General features: G+C 39.6%; 2 long non-coding RNA genes across 11 annotated transcripts in view; both read right to left on the bottom strand.

Moving 5' to 3' along the window:
- Positions 1-688: 688 nt before the first annotated feature.
- LOC135288198 (uncharacterized) lies at positions 689-4,082 on the bottom strand. The gene is made up of 3 exons (XR_010351454.1): positions 2,990-4,082; positions 1,810-1,914; positions 689-1,623 (listed from the first exon to the last, which is right to left on the bottom strand). It is a non-coding gene; the product is annotated as an uncharacterized LOC135288198 (long non-coding RNA).
- A 659-nt stretch (positions 4,083-4,741) lies between these two features.
- The window catches only part of LOC135302222 (uncharacterized), a 203,657-nt gene continuing 191,196 nt past the window's right edge, over positions 4,742-17,202 (bottom strand). For 9 of the 10 annotated variants that reach the window (XR_010363926.1, XR_010363951.1, XR_010363932.1 and 6 more), the window contains one exon: positions 15,339-17,026. This is a non-coding gene — a long non-coding RNA (uncharacterized LOC135302222). Of the gene's footprint in view, positions 5,350-11,707; positions 11,866-15,338; positions 17,027-17,202 lie in introns of those variants that run through there. The other variant, XR_010363945.1, reaches the window with a different exon arrangement.

Below are 17,202 nucleotides of genomic sequence, written 5' to 3' on the forward strand. Positions count from 1 at the left end.
CAACCAGAATACAGTTGGCTTTCTGGACTGCACACGTTGCCAGCTCATGCTGAGCTTCCTGTCAATCAACACTCCCAAGTCCTTTTCCTCAGGACTGCTCTCAATTCATTCCTCAACAATTTAGCCTGTATTTGTGTCTGAGATTGCCCCAGTCCAGGTGCAGGATCTTACACTTGGTCTTGTTTAGCTTTGAGGTTAGCAAAGACCCACCTCTTAAGCTAGTTCAAGGCCCCTCTGGATGGCATTGCCTCCCTCTAACGTGTTGACTGCTCTGGACATTCTGGTGTTGTTGGCAAACTTGCTGATGGTGCACCAAGCCCACTGTCCATGTCACCGACAAAGATGTTAAACAGTGTTGGCCCCAGTACTGACTCCTGAGGAGCACCATCCGTCATCGTCCTCCACTTGGACATCCAGACATTGATTGCAACACTTTGAGTGAAACTGTCCAGCCACTTCCATATTCACCAAGTGATCCATCCATCAAATCTGTACCTCTCTAATTTAGAGGATGTTATGTGGTATTGTGAAATGCTTGGCACAAGTCCGGGTAGATTACATCAGTTGCTCTTCCCTTATCCACCAATATGGTAACCATGTCACAAAAGACCACTAAATTTGTGTGGCATGATTTGCCCTTAGTCAAGCTGTGTTGGCTGCCACCAATCATCTCTTTATTTTCCTCATGACTAAGCACTATTTCCAGCAGGATCTCTCCCACGATCTTACCAGGCACTGGGGTGAGACTGACTGTCCTGCAGTTTCTCAGGTCTTCCTTTTTACCCTTTTATGTGTTCCCTTTTCCAGTCAGTGACAATTTCACTGGACTGCCATGACTTTTCAAATATGATGATCATTTGAATGCATTGGTTTGTAAATTTGCAAACTTTTCAGGTCCTTTTAAACCCTTTCCCTATCCCTTGTTGAAGTTACTCCAGTCCTATACTTTGAAATGAATGGACTGTAAAACAGATTGGGCGTGGGAGGTGACAGTAGAATGAACAGATATTGGGTGCAGAAGGTGACTGATGAGCTGAAGCAGTGGTCATCCTGTTGCACATCTGGGCCCATGAGGTCCTGCACTTCAACTAGAAGTGTTAGAGACACCATCATATTCTCTTCCTAAAGCATGTATTTGCTACAGTACTAAGGCTGAGAAAACTGAAGATACTGAAGAGTCATTGCTGGACAGGACCTCTCAAGGCAATCTTACTCATGCCACTACTCCAGTGACCCACAATTCAATGATCCTGAGTTGGCCCTTAGGTAGCCTTAGGTCCTCTTCCCAGGAAAACTCTTCTGTTGAGGATATGTTGACTATAATTCCTCCCTGCTGCAACAAAGCCTCTGCACCACAGGATTAGATGAGTTGCTTGAATTCCCTGCACTTCACAAGGAGAGGGGGAGCTGTCCAGAAATGGTTGGCTCTTGGTTTTCTCCGAGGAAAAGGGGAGGAGGAGTAAAAACCCCACTGATCGGTCAGCTGTTTCTTTTTATTGACAATATGCAATATTCCTATAAATCTGTCATCTGCAGGACAAGACAATTACCTGAAGAGCTAAAATCTACTCTCAGGTCACAAGCAAGGCTGAGATATCTAGGTAATATCAGAGGCACAATTACCTATGAAGAGGAAGCAGACAGAAAGAGGATGATAAGTACCACAATTTGCTTATATAACAACAGGGGACAGAGAGCTATATATCTTCAGTAAAATAGCATCTCACTTGCTCCAAGAAACTGAACTATAATCTCAGCTGACAGAATACAAACTTCTTGGTATTATTTTAGCATGAGGAATAATCTTACCGCCAGCTTTGCTTCTGCGATGTTCTGCCTCGCTTTCCAGTTGCTCCAGTTGGCTGTTCAGAGATGCTCAGGCAGAAGCTGTTTGAACAGGGACTGGAAAAATTCCTGTGATAAACCAGTGTGAATTATAGGTCTGTGTTCATTGCCTCTTGTGGAAGTAACAGAATTAATTATTTAGCTGCTCATGGCCTTTGAACCTTAAGGGTTATGATCTGAACAAGAATACACCCTATCCCTGAAGTTCACTGAAATGCAGATGCTGAAGCTGTGAGGTTAATTCCCTTCCATAAAGGCAATCAAAACACCCTGATGGCACCTGGTGAACATTAAAGGCAGCTTTGGTTTCAAAGTCAGAAGCCCTTGGGAAAAACAGAGGTCACATTTGTCAGGTCACTCTTTGCTCTCCAAACATTGTTTTCCTCCTTTCTTTCTTTATGTTTTCATTAACATTATCAAGCCTGACAAATATTTTCCTTCTTTTTTTCTTTTCTTCTCCCTCTCTCCGTGTCTCCCTTGATTTCTTCCACTATCTGTACCAGCCTGTTCTGCCCTTACCCTGTGAAAACTTGATTAACAGAGTTACCATACTCATTTGTATGGTAAAGTAGCAAACCAGACCTGGTAAAGCTAAGCACATTTATTTTGTAATCATCACATGGCCGTTCTCCTGTGCACCAGCCTGTTAGTCAACATCTATGCAATGTCATGCACAGAAAGCAGTACCTGTGCCTTAAAGCAGAACCTCTACCCATGTGGCTCCTGAGGGTGAAACAAGCAGGGCACAGCTTTTATAGGAAAAGAAAAAAAAACAAAAAAACAAAAAAAAAAAAAAACAAAAAACAAAAAAAAAAAAAAAAAAAACAAAAGCAAGACACTGAAGCAGCTGGTCAGGAGTTTTCAAGAGAGGTTATTGGCAGGAAAGAAAAGTTAAAGGAGTGGGGGAAGAGAAGACTTCTTACAGGGAGATTCTTCTCAACAGCTCAGTGGTGGTGGGTTCACATCCTAAGCCAGAAAGACTCAGACTCCCCTTCACAGATGTCACACCTACAAAACCTTATGTAACATAGCTGAAGAGGGTTTCACTGTCTATTGAAGCTACACTCATGGCAATACTTAATTATACACTTGCTAAGTCATTACATTTTATCACTAAATAAAAGTGTTTCAAGGCTGAAAATACCTTGTTGAAGTCAGAGTTGTTGTACTGCTTGTAACAACTCTGCACAGCAGAACTGAAGCCACCTCCTTTCATGGGTCTAGGCATCTATGCCTGTTATTGTCTGTTGGTGAAATGGAACAGCATGAACACGTGTTGGCATGGCAATATAGTGGGAATTTGTTCCCAAGCAGGCCCTTACCCTGTGATTTTGTATATCTGTGAATACACTTAATCAGGAAGGCTGCGGTATTTTAATGGATGAAAAAGTGGGGTTTTTTCCTTAGAAAGGATTGCTATAGTGATTAACATCACTCCTTCTTAAAATCCTGCTATCTCTTACTTATGTGCAAAGATAAAATAACTGAATAAGCCCTTTAATTTAAACTGAGTTTTTTCATACACTTGTTCATAAGCAAGGTTTAGACTGCAGCTGGAAGGATGGTACACATGTATCCTGTCCTGCAGGCTCTGAGAGGATAAACTGCTACAGACAGGTTGAAACACATCTTAAACTTAATTTCTGGAGACATTAAACTTTTGAGATTCCACCCACAAATAATAAAGACATCATTCTACCAAAAACTGTAAGAGCATGCCCAGAACTGGAGGCACCTACCATCTCCACAGTCCTTGCATCTCCTCCTCTGCCCACTGGCATATGTCAAAATCCAATATATATCTGTTTAGCAGAATCAGGGCTAATAGAGATATCCTATATAAATCACCAGAAGCTGCCACTGAATTCTTCTCTTATCTGTGCTCATACAACCCAGAAACACTCTACCAAATTCCCAGAGGCAAATTAAGCCAGTGATAACCTTGCACACTTACCTGGACAAAGAGTAAAGTACAGAGTATTTTCACTACATACAGTCAATTTATTTACAGGTAGGTGTTGGTATACTACTACAAAACACTGAGACACCAAAATGAAGAGGGCTGGGTAGGATGAATGCATTTATTCTGGATTCACCTTTTAAGGAACGAATTCAATGGGCAATATTGGTGTTTAAAAAAACCCAGCACTAAATGGACATGAAAGCAGTAGCTTTGCAAGAACTTTTCCCCACAGCACAGCATCTGTCTGTGCTTCAAAAACTCTGCAAAGTTTTGGTCATGACTGATCTAGCCAACTCTGCTTTTGGCTGGACACAGCCTTAGTTTTCCCTCTCTCCCTCTGTTTATAAGTGGTTGACACCTTAAAAAACATGGCATTTTGCAGGAGGTGTTATATGGAGATCTGCAACATTTTATAAAATCATTCTCCTCATTCTCCTTTCCATTTGCTCTACCCGAAAGCACCTGTGAGAGACAAGGATGGTTATCGGTGGTCTGAGTGCTAGAGCTGCACCAGAGACTAGCATTTATTTCAGGAGGTATACCTGATGTACATAGCACATGGGCCAGGCACTGGTGGTTGCCCCAAGGCAATGTGACAGTCATCTGATGTCACTGTGAGCTCTCACACCTGCTCCAACGGTGCCAGGAGCTGAGGGTTTTCCCTTTTGATGTGTGCAACTGCTCATGGCCTGTGTGGGTGGAGGATGTGGGCTGGCCCTGGCACCACACCGACCTGAGCTTCCCTCTGACATTGCACAAGAAGACAGACCAAGACTCATACTTGCCCACCCACACAGACAAGCCAGCAGATATAAAAATACATGACCTTAAAAAACAGCACACAATCTCTCATTTTTAATTTTTTTTTCACCTTTCTCACCAGCACCAGCTCTGCAGACTCAAAATAAAGTTACACACACAAACAGGGCTGGGCTGTTGCCTTCACAACATTTGCTACCATATTCCTATGGCCACCCTCCTAGAAATTCCCTCAGATATTTCTAACTTCCCAATTCTCTATTTAATTCCAAAAATAAAAAGGGGAGGTGGGGAAGGAAAAAAAATGCACTTCTCTCTGTATGAAAAGTACAAGTTTGGCTGAAGAAAATATCTATAAAATACAGAAGAACCAACTTCTCAAGTTTACAAAAACAACCATTTCTACCACATATGCTCACCTATCTCCTGAAAGGAAATTCACTGCTCAGAAACCCGATATTCCACATGCTCTAATTAAGGAAAAAGGAAATAGCTTTCAGTCTCTTGTGCAAGGGCCAATGAACATAAGTCAAACACTCACCTAAAACCATAAAAACACTTCAAAAAGAAGTAAAACAAACATTCTGCTAATTTCCCAGATGTGTTTCCAGCAATGTTTCTAATATACGCAATGGGCAGGAAAGAGGAAAGTAATTTAGTGATGTGGAAGACATACCTTTATAATCCATCCTCAGCCCTTATTATACATTTGTGATGGAGGGATTTGCTCTTCTTTGCTTTAGCAGGGCTCCCAGGGTGACATAAAATGGAGAGTGTCACATCTGAAAAAAGATACTTTCTGAGAAGCATTATGGTTCTCTGGTCACACTTATTCCTGTAGCACCTCTTAAATGCTTAGGTAAAGGTAGCAAGATTCAAGGGATACACAGTAAGTCTTCATTTGCATCCTGAAGTTTCAGGAAGAAAGTATTCCTCCTCCAAGTGTTTAGGAAACTCCAAGACTTCCTTCATATTGAAAAAAAACTCTGTATGTGGTGTTACCTTGTTGCTTTGCTTGCTTCCAACCAGCTTAGTGGTGGTGAGTATTCATCACATTTGTACCAAAGAAGGAAAAAGAAAAGCACTAACCAGAAATATAATTTACAAGCACATTTCCTGTTCCACTGAGCGTCACAGCTGTCTGCCCAAATCTGGCCCCTTTGAGCTCACTGACAGTGCTGAAAAAAGTCAAGTTTTGAAATTAGGGATTGCTGCCAAGGATTGTCATTAAACAAGCCAGCTATGGGGTTTTTTCCAAATCTAGAGACTAAAAAGAACACACTTCACATTTTCAAAGTGAATGAACTTTATTTTATTTGGGCCAGGGAAATTGAAAAGGAAACAGTGACAGGAAAGAGACCACTTGTTGAGAGACAAGACCTGATGCCAAGAGATAGCCATGCATCCTATGCCCATTCTGCCTCAGAGTCAGCTACAGTAACAATAATTGGGATGCAAAGGTACAAATAAGAAATGTAATTCTTCTTATCTATTACATTCCACCACTGTTAGTGCAGTGTAAGACACACTGTTCTTTAGATACTAATGCTATGGGACATGCGGCCCCTTCCATCCATCTTGTTTTGCAAAATACAAGCCACCCTTAAAAACAGAAAGTAAATGCTAGCTTCCTTTCCCAGTGTGTTTTATTTGTTGATCGTTTCCTGGGAAAGTGCTAAACACTTCTGCTGAAAAAGCATTGATCTGAAAATACTTTACTGCTATGGGCTATGTTACACACCAGAAAAAAGCAAAGAACTCTGGGATCTTTACAGGTTTTGCCTATGCAATGCCTTAAGAGAAAGAAATTGCAATTTTTTATCTTTACAACTTTCTGTATCTTAGCACTGTTAAGAGAAAAAAATTGACATAATTCTGTCTGAATTAAAATTATGGTGACAATAAATCCATAATTATCCTATATATTATTATTATCATTAGCAGTACTAAAACAATTTTTATACAGCACCTTTTTATTCACAGAAGTCAGGGCACCTTGCTTATTGTTCTCATTTTACAAATGTAAGACCTTAGGAACTTTGAGATGTAGTTTCTTTATTAAGGTCATACAACATGCCACTGACAGACCCTAGGACACAGCACAGGCTCTGCAATCCTTCCAGATGGTAGGCAACAGAGCTAGATACCCTGTTTTTTTTCCTTCTGTGTATTTTGATCTGCCTAATTCAGCATTTAACATAGCACTGCTTCAAATCCTGGCTTTGCAGGAACACAGCTGTTTTTCTTTCTCCAGAACTGCCCTGCTTTGTGCAACACTGAGCATCTACATGTACAAACACACTCAACCTCAATTTGTGCCTGAAGAGTCATCCTCCCCCTGTTATCACAATTACCACTAGAGTGCATATTTGGAAAAATTAGATGAAAAAATACTCAAAAGTTTGAGATTCTGCCCTTTTTTCTGGCAGGGTAAAAATACTATGTACTATTGCAGTTTCTTCTCTTGGTCAGCGTGCATAATGCCACAATCATATCTACAAAAGTAGCATTTTTAAATAATTTATATTGGTTTTGTATCCATTCTACCCCTAAGATAGCAGCACCTTTGCCTCTCACCCTCAGCTCATCTAATAAATGCAGGCTTAGAACTGACAAGACATCAAATATGTCAAAAGCAAAAGAAAAAAAAATTCCAAGCCAGAAAGAGCTACACATTTCAGGAATAATAAAAAAGCCCACAGTGATTCCTCAATTGCAGATGATACCAGCAGAATGTCATAACCATCTTTCCCCCCCTCCCCACCTCCATTTCATCTTGAATACCTGGGACTGCCAGAACTCTCTTTAACAGAGCAGAAATTTCCCTGCTAGCTACAGCTGTTGAAAGCTTGAGCCAACCAGCCCAACACAGCTGGATGAATTATAGTAAGTAATAACTAGTTCAAGCACCTTCAGCTACCAGCTACGCATCTTTTCACTGCAGAAGTTCCTCCACTAATGGAAAAGTTGTAGAAGTTTGGATTCCTGCAATCTGACTGAATTAACCAAAAAGAAGCACCCTTTAGTCTCACAGAGAAGTTCTATAATTTGCAGTGGGAGCTCCACAACAAGGCCTTTGCATTGCATTGCAGTGTCTTTTTCTTGGCCTTACAAAACCTCCCGCGCCAGACAGCAGCTCCAGATTGCGAGGCCCCAGTATGTTGGCACTACTGAGTGAAAGAAGATTGAGTGGATGCAGTAACCAGTGCCTGCCCAGCATGCCCAGCCCTACATAACCTCTTCCTAAGCCAGGTGTTTTTCTTTGCATGGAAAAATGTCATTAAGCTGGAGAGTAGCAAACATGGTGGTGTTTAACCTTGTGGCTAATAGCAGAAGGGTTTTCTGTAGTTGGGATTTCAAAGCAAAGGGCCTGAGAAGCAGGAGATTTTTTTAAAGCTCCTCTGCCTATAGTTTGCTGAACTTTCACTTTTGAGACAAAATGTAAGGGCAGTTTCCTTATCTATTCATCTACTAAAAAAATACCAACCAACTCAAGTTCCTGCATAACTGTAATACCTAGTACTTTGGAAGGACTTCTCTAAAATTTCATTGTGCATTTTCTGACAATTAACACAATAAATCAGTTATGAGTTTTCAGACTCAGAAATAAGTATCAGCTATTCAGACATATCTGCAATTACTGGTGGCAGGACAATGAACACTATGTGAATTGTCTTGCTAAGTAAAAACTGAGTGGAATGGATGAAATAATTATCTTACATCAAACACATAGTCAAATTCCAGCTCATCTTCCATGTCTCTATGCTCTCTCAACACAGAAGAAATCTCATCTTTTAAGCAAACAAACACATATAGGCATCAACTAAACTAGAAACTCCATGGAGTTAACAGATTATGATCTCACCACTTTTTTTTTTTTTTTTTTCCCAAAGCATATTGACCTCTCTGGAGGAGGCAAGTTGGTCAGTCATGACTACACTACTATTTCAGCCTGGTTTTAATTTGACTTAAACCAATTTATTAGTTTGATTTAAAGCAAACACAGAAAGCTTGTAAGAGTGGATGCCACAGTACTAAATTGCATATCATAAAAAACCAGAAAATATAAATGCATTTCAAAGAAAAAGAACTCTCCTGTCTTGAGCTAAATGTAATGTATAAAGAGTTAAATTTAGAACAATAAACCATTACTTTTTTTTTTTTTTCCCCAAAGGCAAGAACTTGTAATTAACCCTCAAGGAAAATCATCAACTTCCACATTGCTCAGTTCTCTGTCCTTGAGACATTTATGGCAAAAATAAGTCCTGTGAGGCCCCACAGTGCAGAAACGCCCAAGTGCAGGTGTGTCTGTGGATATTTGTCTATTTTTTTAACTTTTCCACACTGTGGCTGCTTATCTAGACTGTCCTCTCCTTTCTATATTAATCTCTGTTTATTCTCCTGTTTGGCAGTGACAAAAACACCCACACACGTTTATGGTCCTCTGGATCCTGCCTAGTAGCTGTGCTTTGACTCAACAAATTTCAGGAAAGTCAGTGCTGAGAAGAAATGTGCAACTTCCCAGACACATCTCTCTGGAAGGAAATGAGCTGTGCTCTGTAGGGAAAAGGAAATTACTTTGGAAGTCTAGACCGAACCCTTCCTTTTCCATCCCTCCTCCTGTTTCCCCCTTGAATATATGTAAGACAAAACAAAAGGAAACTGAAGGATGAAAAAGAATGATTGGGCAGAGTTTCCACCTCTGTGGGTAATAAAAACACAGGTGGATGTGGATTTAAACACCAGCGAAACATCAGCTAGAGGAAAGGCAGGAGAGACACAGGACTACAGAAGCACCTTAGAGACAAGGGTGTTGGCAGCATCTGGCATAGCAAAATGGGAATCAGCAGTGTGGTGAAAGGCAATATATTGCAGGCAGCCACTCTGATCCTCCTCTAGGCTGGATTTGTCTTTAGAATGAAGTAAGTAATGCAGCTGCTAATCTAGTTGCCTACAATTGTGACAGTGAGAGGGAACAGGCTACAAGGTATTTAGCAAATTTCCTTTGCTCCCCCAAACTAAAGACACAGTAAGAAAAGCAGGTATGAAACAGGACTGGAAATGCAGAGAAGCTTGAAACAATCAATTGAACTCAGCTGAATTTTAGAAGGCGGCCAAGGAGTCTCTATGAACAAAGATAGAGGTCAGACAGTTTGACCAACAAGGCCTCAATTTGGCAGGGAATGCCAGCAATATAAATAATGAAAAAAAATATATTATAAAAGAAAATCAAGAAAAGGCCAGGTAGGTTTAGTACTATTTGATTCAACTGTGAACCGGAAAATACAAGAGTAAGCTAAGAGAATTTTCCTGATTCAAAGAGCAAAAGAATGACCAAGAGAATGGAAAAAGAAGTTTCTGGGTAGTGAGGAAATATGATCAAGGTGGGAAAAAAGTTTGACTGTAAATTTAAAAAATATTAAATGTTATGGCAGAGGAATTTTTAAAACATATCTGCACAAGGGGCACTGAGGAAAGCAATCCTGTGAAGGAGAAAGCAAGAAAATACAGGTGCCTGTGGGCATTTAAAATAAACTGCAGCGTGGGCAAACACCAAGTTTCACAAGCTTCCTTTATTTCCTGCTTAAATGAAAGGATATGTTTTGTTTGAGTTTGTTTGGTTTTGATAAGAAGAAACAAAAGGGGAAAGAGTGGGAAACCAATCCATCATAAAATTCTTCTGGTGCGCACCTTGGGAATTCTGCACAATCTGAGTACTCTGAATTCATGCTGAAGAGATTCACAGCAGCTTATGTGACCTCCCCCACCCCCCCACACATATAGGAAAAGGAAACCAGAGTTATATCAAGTGAGCAGTGGGTTGCAAGACCACAAATTTCTCATACCCAAGGTCAGAGCTCAGGCATTGCCCTTGGTCTGTCTTCTCACAGAAATGCAAACCATTACACAAGGCAGCACTCTCAGTGCTTTCTGTCCCACTCCCTAAGGACAAAATATGAAAAGACAACACTTTGAACCACCCTTCAGTTCCTGCTGCCACATGTCTCCATATGGAGCAGGGGAGAGGAAAGGGAAGCAGTGATGGGACAACATATCAGCCAAGAGTTCACAGGGAGGAGTGCTGCAAATGCCTGCTGAAATCACACCACTCATATCCTGAGATTATACTGGCCTACAGCATGTGATGGAGCTTAATGTTTGGTTTATTAGTTGTGCTACTTTCCAGCCAAAAAAAAAAAAAGAAAGAGGAAAAAAAAGGAGAGAAGCGTTTCAGTTTGTTTTGTTTCCGACCAAGTGCAGGAAAGAAATTTTATTCCTTAAGGAAAGTTCTCAGGAGTGGGAATGAATGTGAGGATTGTATGTCTGAATCATCCTGTTAATTCCCTAAATCCCACACCATGTGGTGTTCAGATAATGTTTTCAGCTAGGAATTTTTTTAAATATTTTTAATTTATTTTTCTAAAGGAAGGGGAAAAAAAAAAGAAAAAAGAAAAAAGAAAAAAAGTAGTTTAGAGCTCCTCCCTTCCTAAATCACATTTGGACCCAGAAAGACCAGTTTTGTTTTTAAACAAAGTCAGCAAATTGCCCCTAAGCTGGTTGGTTCCAGTAATTGGCATCAGGGTAATAACAGTCACACAGTCGGTTTCCCCTTTGCCAGACCAAAAATAACCATTCAGCCAAATTCTTCCCAAAAGTGTTTATTTCAGCTGAAGCAAGTCCAGTTAGGTTGCAGACATGTCTTTCTCACAGCTGGAAAATGAACACCTCTGTACATAGTGTTTTCCCACCTCTATCTATATACTCAGAGTTACTACAAGACAGATATTCAAAATAACTAAAAGCATCTCCTCCCATTCTTGTTAGGAACAGCAGCAACAGAATTATGTTTATCAGATGCTGCCTGTAAAATATAGCCTTTGTGTTGTTTACAGCATGTTTGTAATGCACTAGAGGAAAAATACCCATTTAACCTACAATCATTGGAAACTTATGGTGATTACAGGGCCTAATAAATCAATATAAAAGCACCTTTCATATTTATTTGGGGCAGATACATAGTTTCATCCACCAAAAAAGCATAAAACCATCAAAATCAGTTTTCCAGCAGCTAAGTTAATGCACTTCCAGTTAACCAGCTTGGGCATGCCAAGTTACCACAACATTATTCAGTGTACTCACAGCACAGAGAGCCTGAAGTGCAGAGGTAGTGTGAAGCTTGATCTGCACAGTCCTTCCAAGACACCCCACCACAAGGACACTGAGGATGCTGCTGAAAGCAGGGACTGTACAGCAGTATTAGCCTTGACAGCTGTTAAAGAGTGATCCATCTGAATCTCCTAAGAGAACAGAGACATTACATGCAAGAGATTTGAACAATAATTTAGAATAATTAAAAACAGGCATTTCCCACCACTATGGCTACTCATGTCCCCTCCCAGTCCTTCCAGTCTTCAAGAACAGGAGAATTACACCTGAGTTTCATCCCAATAGATATAAACCAGCATTTTTCCCAGAGTTTGGAAAGGAAATTGGTGCCAAGGTTGAGCATAGGAGAATAACATGGAGTTCACATACACAGACATAACTGTTTCATAACTTTTGAAAAATTTAGCTGAGTCTACTGGAACAAGACAATTAACTAAAAGGAGCAGCTGAAAACATATTTTCTGCCCATGGTCACTCAGCATGAGACAGTGGAAGGAAATAACAGTGAGTCAGTTTGACAAAGGATGGAGCAAAATCTGAATGAATACTGGATATAAACCCCAAGAGATAAAGGCCAGAGTGAGCTACTGATGAATCTTGATGAAGTCACATCCAAAAGGAATTGATCTTTAAACTCTGGTCTACAAAATAGAACACATTTCTTGAATTAGATCACTTTAAGTTAGTTTTAAAAATGTAGTAGGAAACTAAACATTATTTCTCTTCTAAAAATGGATAACATGACCATAGAGTTTCACTGCAAATGAGAAAATATGGTAGCTGTTGTTGCATCTACAGAACTGCATTTGTGTAGACATGTGTATACATGTGTGCACACAGTATAAGCCAATTTTATCTACACACAAACTATATAAGGTTTGTTTCAGACCTGAGAAATGGCTTGTGCTTCCAAAAGATAATTTTCTGCAACAGTCATGTAATAGAAGACATTTCTTCTCTGATCCATGTGGTGTTAGACACACCATTTCCATCACAGTGGTATTTGCAAGCATGCAACACACACTTATTCCTCTCTCCTTCTTTTCAACTCTTTGACATACATCAGTTGACTGACAATAATTAGTCATTATCAACTCAAAAAAAAACCAGTATTGACACATAAAAAAAAAAAGTAAGGTGTTCTTCTTACTAACCCACTTGTCTTCCTAAACACTTTAAAAATATGTATTTAATTTCCCTGAAAACAAAACAGTGGCATTTATGTTCTGTACATAAGCAAAGGATAAAACCTTCACACTGCAACTCTTTAAAGCCCCATAATTTACACTCTGGTGCCTTAAACCAGCAATAAAATATTTTAGAGATAGCCATAAAATTGTGATCCAAGTTCTTTCTTTTCTAAATCTCTGCTTCAACTCAGCTGTTTAGAGTCTGAGCAGGATTATTTACATTTAATCAGTGGCAAAGTTCACATGTAGTCTGAACTGTTCCAAAGTTTGCCCGTTTTCTGATGGAGCTTCCCAGCTCAGGTTCAGCCCTGTGCCTGGAAGGGGCTGGACATTTTGCTGCAAATGCTTTCACCTAAAGAGGTGTCTATCACTGAACCCAAATTGCTACATCTGAAATAACATGGAAGTTTGGGGCAAGGCAAAGAAAGGCAGGGCTGTCACTGCGCATCAGATTTCTGGTGGGCTGTGGTGGATGTGGAATTTGGACGCTGTTGTAGCAGGGTTTGCCTCAGCTCTCTGGATTTCAGTTTCCAGAGCCTCCATCTCTGAGGTGATCAAGTGCTGCACCAACTAAACCCAAAATTTCCCCCACTTATCTGGAACATGATAACCTGCAAAACCTTTGAGTCTTACCCATGAACAGATCCAGTGAATATGAGAGTGGAAACCATTTGCAGACCCCCTAGAATCTGACTCGTGCCTTATCTTTCAGGCTGCCAGAAGCCATTATCCCCAGCCCCAGAGGTGTCCAGGGCAGCTAGAACCAGCTCCATGGGCATGGATGACATACCTCAACAGGAGGTGCTGTGCCTGCCTTACAAGCTGTGATCCAATTCCATCTACTTCTAGATAGGCTCTGTGCAGGAGATGTGTTTGTTTTGGCTGTCTCATTTAAAGTTTCAGGTCCAAATATTAAATTAAAATCAAAATAATACTCCAACCCAAATCAGACTGAAAACAAAAGTTGAAAATGTACATGTAAGGTGTCACACACACACCAGGAAGCTTATTTCAACTTTTTCTCTAACAGGACAAAGTAAATAAGAGGAAGTATGGAACAATCCACATTCACAGGATGCTTCATCAGAAATCACAAGTTCTTTAAAAATTAATTGAGGTTTCAATCTACACTCATTGCAGTCAGATGGAATTTTGCATTTTATTAGTAGGGATATAAGAATATGAGACATTGCAGAAGATGAAGCAGTGAGCTCTGGCAATTCAACGTACTATTACAGAAAATAGAAAGTCTAGGTCTCATAGTAAGGTGTTTAGATCCACAAGCAGCAGAGTGGTTATGTTAATAAATAACTCACAATCAGTGAGAGATTATCTTTGATTCTGCTGTTGACCTACTGAACTAGAGAAAAGACATTTGCTTATTACTGCAATGAGTTATCAGTAGGATATTACAATAGCTGAGCAGATGTCATACAATGGAAAATAAGCATGGGAAAGTGGTGGACATTGTTACATAAAATGCTAAAGCAAAATCTTGAATTTTGGTCTTCCTTTACCTGACCACAGGAAGCACGCTACAAAATACAACCTTGTCCAGTGAGAAATATTACAGTCAGGAAGTGCATAACAATTCAATTACTCTCATTGCTTCTTTCTTCAAAAAATAAATTAATTTTACCAAATATATTTTTTTCACCATTTCCAGATTACAAGGTTGTGTCGTTTCTTTAATTTACTTTAAGGTTTCAAAAATATAAACAGTCTGTTAGCATTTCCTTGGCAAGACAAGCATCAATGATGACCAGATATAGATTTTAAAATGTTTTCCTGCATGCTTCACAGTCATGTGCTGTGATTTTGTTTTTCGGTTGTAGGTTTTACTCAGCTTGGAAATCAGCATAGTCAGTATTTCAGGATATTCAAGATTCCTGGAAACCTCTAAGAACTATAACATGTCAGGCCCTGATTTGGGAATGTGCCTACCTGTTTAACCTCAAGCACAAGACCTCACATCTTCATTACACAAAACTTTAATCAAGCATTTAACTTTGAACATATATTGAAGTGCTTTGCTGAATCAGGAAGGATCTGGACCTTTTTAAAGAGCAGCATTGTTAATTGACTGCAAAGATGTTATATCCTGCAACTGGGCTCCTAATGAGCCATGCCTGCTGGCAAGGAGCTCTGATAGCACACAGCAGCCAGCTGGTCCTCAGCAGCAGGGCACGTGGATCACTGCATTACTCATGGGGTAATGAGTCCATACTCCCCTTGCTCAAATAACTGCAGGACAGGTTGCTGCTTGCTCCAAATATGCTGGTTTGTGTGCATACCTGGCCACTAGTCACTGTAAGTGAAAAAAAAATATCCTTTTTACAGTCATCTATAGTACATAAAATAATAAGTGATTTACTTAAATGGTGGACAAATACATAAGGCAATAAAACATCTTTTACAACTGGTTAAGCACTGAAACAAAGCTGAGACATTTGATAACTGCAGGAGGGTTACTGGTGAGGATATTCTAATGCAGTGAACACTCACAAAATAAAAGGAGATAAAAAAATCAAATCTCATACTTGTTTCCCTCAGGTTGTTTCATCTTTTGGAGCTGCACAGAACTGCAGCTGCCACTTCCCTCAGACTTTCTGCAGAAGCTGGTGACAAGGATATGCAGTTTGGGCACAAACTGAACAAAGAAAGGTTTTGAAAAGTGTAAATATGTTTGAGAACAGTTAAATAAATAATTGATCAAAGCCACATCCTTAGTGAAAAAGGAATTCTATGATTAGGAAATATATTTCCAAAATATTTGCTTCAATATCTTCAACAATCTAACTTTAAAAAGCTGAGGTGATCACACTCTGCCATGACACAGGCATGTGCAAATCATTTGAATTCAAAGTTAAACCCACTACAGCAGGTCTAAATTCATCCTAAGTGAGGAATTATCCATTTTACGCATGTAAATGTTACTGACCATCATTACAGCTACTATTTTGAGAAGCTGAATTGCCTGCTTAGGGAAAGTGTTCCATGGGGTCAATAAAAACTTTGGTGGTGCTCATCAAGGGAACATTTGCTCTTTCTAGGCTGTCATTCTTCTCTTGTCATAGACTACCATATTACAGAGCCTGAAAGTAAAAGCATGTTGAAATAACGCAGCTGCTTTAGGCTAGTCCAGATTAAAATCAAACTTCTCACACCCTTCTCAAATAAAAAGCAAAATTAGAGGAATTAAAGTAAAACTTCATGTACTTTTATTTTAATTGTAACAGAATCAACACCTTTATTGCTTCTTTTTCCCACAACTCTTTATACAAATATCTCAGGTCAAACAATTACTGCATGTACTCTCTGTGTTCTCTCTACACACTGTGCACTGCTTTTGTATTGAATCAAACTATATAGGCCCTCATTTTCAGCTGGAACTCTCATAAAGCACTGTCATACAAATGAAAGAAAATATTCTAGCAGCTTAATCTGGTTTTCATTCCTTCTTCTCCAGCTAATATTGCTGCTTACTTTGGATGGGCAGTTGGTCTGTAGTCTCCAGTTACAAATTTTACATGACTTAAATAAAATGCAGAGGATAGTTTGAAAAAAAAACTTTGGGCACATACTGTGTGAAAATACTTTTCTAAACTTCTCTGAAGACCATAGGCCAAACACTGGAGCCGCTGTTACAAATAATTTCTAATATACCTCTGATGAAGAGGGTTATCTTCAACCCTTTCAGCTGCTGTAGAATAGTTAGATTTCAGCACAAACTGTACCACTTTGACATGCTTCTGTTACCTTGTGACATCTTGAATAAGGCCACTGCTTTTCATAATAATTAGTTTTGGGCTTGAAGAATCCTTGTGGAAATCCACAACTAACGGAACACATCAGAAGACTATCAGATTTGGCATGATTTTCTTTTTTTCCCCTTGAAGATGGAGTTGCTTTGGATACATTATCAGAATCTCTTAAGTATCATGTGACAAGGAAGCATCTGTCCTCTTAATGTCACTTTATTCAGAACTACAAATCAAGGTTTTTTTCTTCTTCTTTATGATTTTCAGCAGTAGTTTACACCATGGAAGAGCAGGGTAGCTTTCTGGTTCTTCCACCATCTCCAGTGTCCTGTAAATGATATCTGAAGGATGGAAAGAGTGTCAGTTCTTTTATCACCACAATATTTGGATTTCTAGTCATACATTCAAACAAATTCTGAGAGATTTAATTTAAACCAAGCCTGAGCACTTGTGGTTTTCTTAGATCACAACCAACTTCCAGGACTTTCAGTTTGCAAAATCATTGGAACATTAATAA

The sequence above is a fragment of the Passer domesticus genome, chromosome 1 (assembly GCF_036417665.1).
Source record: "Passer domesticus isolate bPasDom1 chromosome 1, bPasDom1.hap1, whole genome shotgun sequence".
NCBI classification, from domain to species: Eukaryota; Metazoa; Chordata; class Aves; order Passeriformes; family Passeridae; genus Passer; species Passer domesticus.